Genomic DNA, 11,530 nt, shown 5'->3' on the forward strand with positions numbered 1-11,530 from the left:
ATGTACGTTGTTTTGGCATGGCAATTTAGTTCCAGCCACAATGAGTTAACGTTTCGGAGCCTTCTAGGACTTTTTTTTAACGGAATTACGGTTTCACGCCCCCGCAACGTGGGTGGTCTTATTTCTAGTATCATTATATTTTCCATATCATTACCTATTTTTTTTCTTTTAATTTAAATACTTATTATTTCTTTAAGGTCAAACTATGTGCCATAATTTAAGGTCAAACTATGTCTCATTATTTCAATTTATCAATATCAGATATTCAGGATATTATATCATAATAGTTGTTTAAAATGCTAAATAACATACTTGATCCGTCTTGATGATGCTGTTGTAAGCTTACTGTCATCAGCCTGGTGTGTCACGGCTACTGATCTCTTTTTCAATTTGTTCTCATGACTCATCAGCCTAAAATTATAGAGCGGTATAAAAAAAACAAAAGCAAATGAACAAAAATATTATAACTTGTTAGATAATATAGAACATACAAATCATACCCGATTATATCCCAGAAGTATTTTCATCATTACTTTCAAAAGTAGCACTTGTGCCTTCACATACTGAAGTCACAACTTTAGTCTATTATTAGGGCATGGATATTTTATGCTGAGAATTCGTTATTCTTACATGAATTCTGGGATCAGTTATCCTTAATATATGTACTAGATTATGTCAGGATCAAGGATCTTCAGTATTTATTATATACTAACAATTGTTCTCTTTGTATAGTGTTATATTAACAGGTCTAACGGCTAATGACTTGGTCTACCAACTATTTCGCAGTCCAAGAGGAGTTAGCACGTGGTCAAAGTGTATGCAACATCTCTAGTGGAGTAGTGGCGGATTTGTAGGGCAATTTGTTAGCGTATATATGCATGATCAGCTAGGTTTCACACAACACAACACAGCATACACGACTTGCATACTTTTCTCTGTAATTCTAACAGTATACACACACTTAGTAGTCTTTGTAATCGTTGATCAAAGCTTCCATCCTTGTCACCTTGTTTTTGATTAATAAAGTGGTGATAGACGATGTGTCATCACACGGGGTTTTTGTGCCGGCGATCATTATCCAATCAAGGGCTTTTCCTCGTAACAAATCTCTGTGTTTATCCATATTTCGTTTACATAATCACCATCGGTGTACAAGCAATCTACCTCACAAAATCATATTTGGTTACATTATCCTTAAACCGATTTTTGACCAAAACATCTACATATACAGAGATTCACCAAGAGAAACGCGACCTAACTTTCAGGCTATTGGCAAGACCCTTAGATAAAATTAAATAATGAACCTGATTAATATCCTCTGCAACTACCCCTAAGGTAACCACTAACCATGATGTTTTTGTTTTGTGTTCACAGGTCAATGCATATATAAATCAGCAGAACAAGACCAACCAGATGATCCTACGTGAGATTAAAGATCTCAAGAAAGCAAAAAGGCTAGAGGAGGATCAGACTCCCTTGATGCCTAGGATGCTATATTTCACCACTCTTGGATCTATGGCTCAACATGCTCAATGATCATCTATCCTTCAACCAGGATCTGTGGCTCCACATGCTCAAGGATCCTCCATCTTACAACCAGGATATGTGGCTTCATATGCTCAAGGATCCTTTATTCTTCAACAAGGATGATCTATCCTTCAATCAGGATCTGGGACCCCATATGCTCAAGGATCCTCAATCTTCCAACCAGGATCCTCTATCCTTCAACAAGGATCCTTAGGGATGTTTCATCAAGGATCCTTCAAGTATCAGCTTCAAGGATCCTTCATGCAGAGTCAAGGATCCTCATGAGTTCAGCATTAAAGGTCATCAAAGGTTCAAGATGGAGATTTTATCCCTATGCAGACTATTGCTTTCGGTGGACCAACTGTTATAGCTGATGCATCCTATCCTGGATACTCTTCTGGGATACCATCATTTGGTCAACAAAGAGGTAACATTTACAATCATGTATCCTTAGACACTAACCTTGGTTTCACGCAGGATACATGCATTAATCAAGCCATGGCCAAGGAATTAAAAAAAATTAAAGGATATGATATCCAGCGTTCCATGGGTGGTCAGACCAATCCTGAAATTCCAGAGGGAAGTCACAAGGTATCTAGGTTTGCTCCGCCCATCTGTGATGCTGAGATACCGAAGTGCTTTCAGGACCCCCAACATGAAGGTTTATGATGGCACGACTGACCCGGAGGAACACATAGCCCAATATAGAGAAAGAATGGAGATTAACCCCATTCCAGAAAGACTCAAGGAAGCATGCTTGTGCAAGGGTTTTGGATCCACACTGACTAGATCTGCTCTAAAGTGGCTGCTAAGTCTTCCTCCTTACTCTATTATTCATTTTCTCATCTAGTTAATTTATTCAGTAATCAGTTTTCTTGTAGTAGAAAGTTTGAAAAATTAACTAGTGATTTATACCGTTTTGTCCAACCTCGTGATGAATCCTTAAGGGACTTTGTCACCAAGTTTGGAAGGGAAGCCTTGTAAATCCCAAATCTTGATATGGCTATGGTTGTTGAGGCATTCAAGATGGGATTGCAAAAGGACTCCTCCTTTTATGATTATGTTGTTATAACTCCATGCAGAAACTTAGATGGAGTCAGAAATAGGGCACTCAGATTCATCAGACTAGAAGACGACAAAATGATCCAAGAAAGATTGGGTACCTCAACAAAACAGGAACCACTCGATAAGAAACAAGGATCAATGGCCTCTCAACATTCAACCTTTTCAATCAATACCACCATCAATGGCCTCTCAAAAATCTTCTGCTTCATTCACCATGCCTTCATCAGTTTCTCACCCACCAAGAACCTTACCACCGATGCCTCCTGCGCTAGCAGCAGCTCCAAGGACCACCGCGGTTGGAAACAAGACACAAAATTCCAGTCTTCCAGAGCTAAAAAACCGTTGCTGCCGCTTCGGTGGTTAACTCTAACAATGTTGTTTCTACTATGTTTTCACAGTTTAAAGCATATATGGAGCAGCAAAGCAGGACCAACCAGAAGATCCTTTGTGAGATAGAAGATCTCAAGAAGACTAAGAGGCCAATGGAGGATCAGACTCCTTTGGTGCCTAGGATGCTGGATTTCACCACTCCAGGATCCTTGGATCAACTTGCTCAAGGATCATCTATCCTTCAACCAGGGTCCATGTGTCAGCAAGCTCAGAGATCCTCGATTTACCAGCAAGGATCATCTATCCTTTAACCAGGGTCCATGGGTCAGCAAACTCAAGGATCCTCGTTCCTTCAACAAGGATCATCCATCCTTCAGCCAGGATCCTCTAGGTTGTATCCTCAAGGATCCTTCTAGCAGAGTCAAGGGTCCTCAGGAGTTCAACATCAAAGATCTTCAGATGTCCATTAAGGAGACATCATCCCCATGCAAACCATTGCCTCCAGTGGACCGACTACCATAGCAGATGCCTCTTATCTTGGCTACTCATTTGGGATGCCAACATTCATTCAACCGAGAGGTAACACGTATAATCCCATATCCTTAGACACTAACCTTGGCTCTATGTAGGATACAGGTATCATTCAGGCTATGGCTAAGGAACTTCAGAAGCTTAAGGATATGATATCCAGCATGCTAGGAGTGGTCCGACCAATTCCTGAAATACCAGAGGGGAGCCAAAAGCTGTCCAGATTTGCTCTACCAATATGTGATTCCAAGATCCCAAAACGCTTTCAAACCCCCAATATGAAGGTGTACGATGGAACCACGGATCCAGAAGACCATGTGGCTCAGTATAGGGAGAGGATGGAGATCAATCCAAATCCTGAAAGACTCAAGGAGGCCTGTCTATGCAAGGGCTTCGGATCCACGTTAACAAGATCTGCACTTAAAAGGCTGCTAAGTCTTCCTCCCTATTCTGTTACTTCCTTTTCACACTTAGTTAATTTATTCAATAGCCATTTTTCTTGTAGTAGAAAATTCAAAGAATTAACTAGTGATTTATATAGAGTTGTCCAACCTTATGATGAATCCCTAAGGGATTTTGTTACAAGGTTTGGCAGGGAGGCCTTAGAGATCCTTAATCTTGATATGGCTATGACTGTTGAAGCATTCAAGATGGGACTTTAAAGGGGCTCCCAATTTTATGACGATATTTTGATGACCCCATGCAGGACGTTAGATGAAGTCAGAAATAGGGCTCTCAGATTTATAAGGCTAGAGGATGATAAGAAGATCCAAGAATGATTAGGGAGTCCAGCAAAACAAGAGTCACCTAACCAGAAACAAGGATCCTTATTCATGAATAACAACTCAAAGCCGTATTCCAAGTTCAACAACCAAAATGTTCGAGCAGTCGAAGAAGGAGACGTGATAATGAAGATTATCCACGTATTTCCGAGTATTGCTTCTCTGTTGATACTCATGGTTTGATTTGTGCCATGAAGGACTTAGAGAGAAGGCAAGGTGGCCTCGGAAAAATGAGAAAACAATATCCTTCAAAGACAAATCCAAGTGGTGTGCATTTCATGAAGAATTGGCCATCAGACCGATGATTGTATTGGTTTAAGGAGGGAAATTGGATTCCTCCTAAGAAAATGCCACTTCAATGAGCTCTTAGGAAAAAAAAGTCAAGGATCCAGGATCCTAAAGATATTCCACAGAAAGCAGCTCCGCCCCCACCAGATGCACAAGTCATCAATTTCATCTCCGGTGGCTCGGATATATGTGGCGCTTCCTTCTCCTCGGCCAAGAGACATGCTAAAGAAATGAAGTTGGAGAATGGGGAGCGACCTGTCATATCCACTACCTAGACAACTGATAAGAGAATCTTCTTTGATGAAGAAGATAAAACAAGCATCTTGGATCCTCATCATGATGGTTTGATAGTAACTCTTTTTATTTCTAATCATTATGTGTGCAGGATCCTAGTCGACAGAGGAAGTTCAGTTAACATCATTCAATATAATGTACTCCAGAAGATGAATATCCCAAACACAGAAATCATTCCCCGAACATCCGTGCTCGGTGGTTTCAGTGGCGAAAATAAGAAGACAACGGGGGACATCAAACTCCCTATATACATTGAAGGATTAAACTCTAATAAAAAATTTTGTGTTATAGATAACTTGCCTTGTTGCAATGTAATTCTTGGCCGGCCATGGCTACGCAGAATGAAAGCTGTAGCATCTACTTATCACCAATGTATAAAATTACCAACTCCTTGGGGAGTAGTAAGAATAGATGGTAACCAAGTGGAAGCTAAGAATTATTATTCTTCGTCCATGAAACCGACAGCCAAACAAACAATAGCATAGAAACTACAGCAACATCCTAGGAACATGCTGGAGGCTCGAGAACAAGACCTAAAAGAAGTATCCTTGGATCCCGAGGATCCAGACGTAAAAGTTTTTCTAGGATTCAGTAACCCTACTAGCATTGAAGAGGATATAGTATCCTTTCTCAAGCAATGAAAATCTACATTCACCTTCAAGCACTCCGACATGACAGGTATTTCAAAAGAGGTAATTACTCATAAATCAGGCCTTGATAATTATGTTAAACCCGTCCATCAGAAGTGAAGTAAATTTGCTCCAGAGAGGAGCGCGATCATACAAGAAGATGTTGAAAAACTTCTTAAGGCCGGTTTGATCAGAGAGGTTAAGTATCCTCGATGGTTGGCTAATGTGGTTGTTGTTTCAAAAAAGAATGGAAAGTGGAGGGTGTGGGTCGATTTCACCGATTTAATCAAGGCATGCCCCAAGGATCCTTTCCCATTACCACATATAGACTCCATGGTGAATGCAACAGTAGGACATGAAATGCTTACTTTTATAGATTCTTCCTCTGGATTCCAACAAATTCAGATGGAACCATTGATCAGGAAGACACATCATTCATGTCTCCTACTGGAATATATTGCTATATTGCCATGCCATTTGGACTAAGAAATGCAGGTGCAACTTATCAATGCTTAGTCAACATGATGTTTAAAGACCAACTAGGGAAGACCATGGAAGTCTATATAGACGACATGGTTGTTAAATCTAAGAAGGTTGAAGATCATCTTAAAAACTTGGAAGAAGCCTTCAATGTCCTTGACCAGTATAACATGAAACTCAATCTATCCAAATGACATTTTGGTGTTAAGGCGGGAAAGTTCCTTGGTTATATGGTCACCAAGAGGGGTATAGAGGCTAGCCCAGAACAAATAAAGGCCATCATCAACCTGAAGTCCCCTGTGAATGCAACATACGTACAAAGGTTGACTGGCAAGATTGCCGCCTTGAACAGGTTCATCTCCCGATCTTCGGAGAAGTGTAAGTACTTTTATGATATCCTTAGAAAGAATAAAAAGTTCGAGTGGACGGAGAAACATGAGGCTGCACTCAAGGCTTCGAAGGATTACTTATCCTCAGCAGCAGCATTGATGAAGCCAATAGACGGAGAACCCATATCCTTATACGTAGCTGTCTCGGGATATGCAGTAAGTGTTGTCCTTGTAAAGGATCATGAGGGTGAACAACATCATGTTTATTATGTAAGTAAAAGTCTTCTAGATTCTGAAGCCAGGTATTCTCATTTAGAAAAATTAATTCATGCACTTATTATGGCTTCTACTAAGTTGAGGCATTACTTTGAAACTCATACTATAATTGTGAAAACTAACTATCCTATTAAGAGTGTTCTTAGAAAACTAGAGATGTCAGGTAGGATGGCTAAATGGGCTATAAAGCTAAGTGCATACGACATCCAATATGAGCCAAGGACTGCTATAAAGTCTCAAGCCTTATCTGACTTTGTGGCTGATTTCAGTAGTGATCTACAAAAGGAAACTGACTTGGAGATCAACAGTTATAAGAAACCAAGGATCCGTGGATCTTATTCACTGATGGGGCTTCCAATGTTAGAGAAACAGGCTTAGGTATCCTACTAAAATCGCCACGGGGGGCATAATACCCCAGTCTGTAGCCTGTGAGTTTCAAGCCACGAATAATGAAGAGGAATATAAAGCCTTAATCGAAGGTTTGCAACTAGCTAAACACATGAGGATCAGGTATCTTCAGGTGTATATAGATTCGTTATTAATAGCTAACCACTTTAATGGCTCATATGCTGTTAAAGGAGAAAAACTAATTAAATATCTAGACATTGTGAAAGAACTGTCAAAGTTCTTAGATTCTTTTAGTATTATACAGGTATCAAGGGAAGAGAATGCTGGGGCAGATGCCTTAGCAAATCTGGCATCATCATTGAAGATCCCGGATGATGTAAAAATACCAATCATCCATATACTTTCACCAGCAATAGGAGAACAAGAAGTCATGGAGACAACAACTAACAAAGAGATTGTTCTTTGGGATCCATTATCCTCAAATAATCAGGGATCTTGGATCCTCCCGATCAAGAAGTTCATTCAACATGGAGAGATTCCCGCCACAGAAAATCCTAAAACCTTCAAGCTTAAGGTATCACCATACATTTTATTACATGATATTCTGTATAGGAAATCTCTTGCATGTTCATACTTGAGGTGTGTTGAGGAACCTGAAATCCAAGTGGTGCTCAAAGAATTTCATGAAGGTGACTGTGGTAATCACACCGGAGGTAGAGAACTATTCTCTAGGATTCTAAGAACAGGATACTTCTGGCCAACCATGAAGAGAGACGCCATTGAGTACTCAAAGAAGTGTGATTCCTATCAAAGACACGACAATATTCTGCACTAACCAGCGGAGCCATGTATCCTATATCCTCATCATGTCCTTTCATGAAATGGGGCATGGATATTGTGGGTAAGCTAGAGTGTTTATGCTTGCCATGTCTGATTACTTCTCGAAGCGGATAGAAGCTGAAGCTTTTGTACAAGTCCGCGAAAAAGAGGTGATATCCTTCATTAAATGAAACATTATTACTAGATTTGGTATTCCTTCAAAAATTATTTGTGACAATGGTTCCCAGTTTATCGGGAAAAGAACCACTAACTTTTGTGACAGTTGAGGAATAAAGATGATCACATCTACTCCAGTGCATCCTCAAGCTAATGGCCAGGAAGAGTTAAGTAAAATCATTATAAAAAAATTGAAGAAAAAATTTGGATCCAAGAAGGGTAAATGGGCTGAAGAACTACATTACGTTCTTTGGGCTGACAGGACAACACCCAAGAATGCAACAAGTCAAACACCTTTCTCATTGATGTTTGGCTCAGAAGCTGTAATCCCTGCGGAGATGGTGGTTTCCACTAGGGTTGAGCAATAACCGAATCGTTAACCGAAACCGAATCGAAAACCAACGAAACCGAACCAATATAACCGAAAACCGAATTAACTGAAATTAACCGAACCAAATCGAACTCTTCATTTTTTAATATTTTTATGCCTTTTTTCCCTGTATTTCATGTATTATATGTATTAATAGTTTAATACTATCATTTCCATACATTTATATCTACATTTCATGTACTAATATCTCAATTTCATATACTTACACATTCATTTCATGTAAGTATGCATTCATTTCATGTATTTAAACATTCATTTCATGTATTTTTAAGCAAAACTTTAGCCCAAATTTTATATTGTTATTAAACGAAATTAACCGAACCGAACCGATAACCAATCAGTTAGGTTGGGTTAATGCTAATAACCAAACCAAACCAAACCAAACCAAACCAAACCGTGCACACCCATAGTTCCCACTGCCAGAACAAGCATCCGTGATCCTCAAGCCAACAATGAAATCCTTCTCCAAGATCTAGATACTGTTGTGAGCTCAGAGACCTAGCTAAGATCAGAATGACAGCATATCAGCAAAGGTAGCTAGGGCATACAACAAGAATATCAGGATTCGAAAATTTCAACAAGGAGATCTAGTTTTAAGAAAAGCCTTCCAAAACACAACTAATCCAGCAGATGGAAAGCTATCACCTAAATGGGAAGGCCCCTACTTGATCGAGTCAAAAGCCGGAAAGGAGGCATATCACCTGCTAACTATGGAAGGCAATAGGTTACCAAGAGCATGGAATGCTATCCATCTCAAGAAGTACTTTTTCTAAGAGGTTGGCCACATCTCCCTCATACTCAAGGTACATCGCTACTTCTTTGGATTTTGCCCACGATTAACGTATGATCCCCGATGGTCATATCTTCAAAGGTTTAAAGGTTTTCACATTTATTATAAATTAGAGTTTCTACACTCTCGCCTGAATCGTACGTTATCCAACGTATAATTCGGGAAAGCAGGACCAGCGCACGTTTAGTGGCTGACAATTTCGTTGCTTTCGGATATATGGAGGATCCTACGATTTATGGTAGACTTATCATACCCCCGGTTTATAACATTTTCATGTTATCTCAATACAAAGGTTTCTAACATATTCATGTTAGCTAAGGTTTTAGTGTTTTCACGTCACTCACGTTTGGGCAAATCCCTAGTTAACATCCGCATCTTTGGGCCAGTCCCCAGTTTAACACCAGTTTATTTGGGCTTGTCCCCAGCATATTTGGGTTTAATCCCAGTTGATATGATAAGTTGTGTGTATCATGTATCCTAAGTTCAATTACGAGGATCACAGAAGGATCAATACTTATGGATTCAAGTTCCTTAATTTGTTTCTACAAGGATCAAAGAGACATCAACACTTATGGTAACTTAGGTCTAACCAGACCTTATGATATGATCTCAGTTTCTCAATTTATACTTGTTTGATTTTAATTTATATCTTTATGGGTATAAGGATCCAGTATTCTCAATCTGTTTTTATAAGGATAATGTATATTCGAAACTTTATTTCAAAACTACCAATAAATCTAAGATTGCAACAAATATATTTTCATAATAATGATAAACAACATGCAAATAGACAAAAGTTTTGGTTATCATTAATAATAAGTCACCTGGACTTACCCAAAATTTTTAACTCGGATTTCACCATTCAAAATATGGACCATCCACCCGGGTTAAGCAGGTGTTACAAATTGTTTATCAGAGTGCAGGAAAATAAAAACAGGGGCATCAAAGGCTTCATCCCCACAAACAGAGGATCCCTCCACCTTTGCTACCCTTGGAAATTGTCTTAAGGATCATGGATCCTTATCCTAGTTACTATTGTCTACTACAAACCATAATTAAATATCCTTAAACACATATAAGCAAATAAAATGATGGGCTTGGTCCTTGTCTATATTATCCTTCATTACCTGTCTCAGCAGCTTCTCCATCAACTGTTGTTTCCTTCCCTTCATCCATCTCATCCACATTTTTCACTCCGCTCGTTCCAGGTCCACTTCCATCAGATACCTCAGCATCCTCCTCGTCATCTCCTCCACCAAGAGCAATCAAAGCCTGCCTCCACTTCTTTACATCCCAAGTTGATCTGTCAAAGGCCGAATCACCAGCTTCTATAGCCGTCTTGATCCTAGCCTGCAGCACCGACCTAGCCGCCCACATTTTTGCCTCCTCGGTAGCTTGCTTCACCTCCTCTTGATGTTGGGATTCTGTTGTAGATAACAGATCCTCCAAGCATTTCTTTTCCTTGGTGAGCTTAGCTAGAGCTTTGTCCTTCGCTACTGCTGTGCTTCCCATTCCAGTAAGGCTCTCCCTCAGTTGGCCCACTATCTTTTCATGATAGTCTTTGGAAGAGTTCACAGCCTGTACCAAACAATTACACAAAGTTTGGAGGATTCTTGATTCATAAACAAGGGATATCAGGATAAAGGATACTTACAGCAATGATCATGTCAAAAGGACTCTCTGGCTCCGAATATCTTTTCCTCTTGGATGCTCCTGGTTTGGCCTGGGTGGTCGCGGTTCTTGGTTCGGAAGTGGTAGTTGCTTTTAGAGCCTCTTTCTTGACAACCTGTGGGGTTATGAGGCTATCAAAATCCTCCAATGAGAACTTGCTGACGGACTTGTTGGACTTCTGAGCACCTACAAAGCACAACAAACAGATACGTCTTCTCTCTAATTTACTTTATTATACACCTTTACATCTTACTTGACATATTGCTGATAGATTCTGAATAGATTTCACAAAAAGCCTCTACGAATTTGGCCTGGAAAGTACGAACTTCAGGATCCAGGGCAAGAAAGTTTCTTGCTTTCTCTCTTGTTCCTTGTAGGTTAGCCAACAAAGCAAAGTTATCCACTGCAAGAAGAAAGAACAGAGTAAAATAATTAAAAGAAGAATCGATTATCCTAAGCAGCTCCTTCAAGGATCCAGGATCCTACCCTTTTTAACCCATTTTAACGATATATCAGCCCCACCAAGAATGGAGCTTCGATTCACAAAAAAGAATTGATTCCTCCAAAGGGAACCGTTCTGGGTTACTTTGGAAATCGGAGTAGGCTGTCGGGGTTTGGATTTTAAAACGAATCGGTGTGAGCCGTGAGTGGTTAAGCTGTAAAGGTGTGATAGCTCCTGGACACTAAACTCGATCTTCTCTTCCTCTATAATCCTTTCAATGGTGCGCAAGACCCTCCAGATCATCGGCATAGCTTGAATGTAACACATCCCCGTTGCATCGAATAAGCTTTGGGTAAAATACGGG

The sequence above is a fragment of the Bidens hawaiensis genome, unplaced genomic scaffold (assembly GCF_021521415.1).
Source record: "Bidens hawaiensis isolate Kalapana, Puna unplaced genomic scaffold, B.hawaiensis_p1.1 tig00028737_1, whole genome shotgun sequence".
In the NCBI taxonomy this organism is placed as follows: domain Eukaryota; kingdom Viridiplantae; phylum Streptophyta; class Magnoliopsida; order Asterales; family Asteraceae; genus Bidens; species Bidens hawaiensis.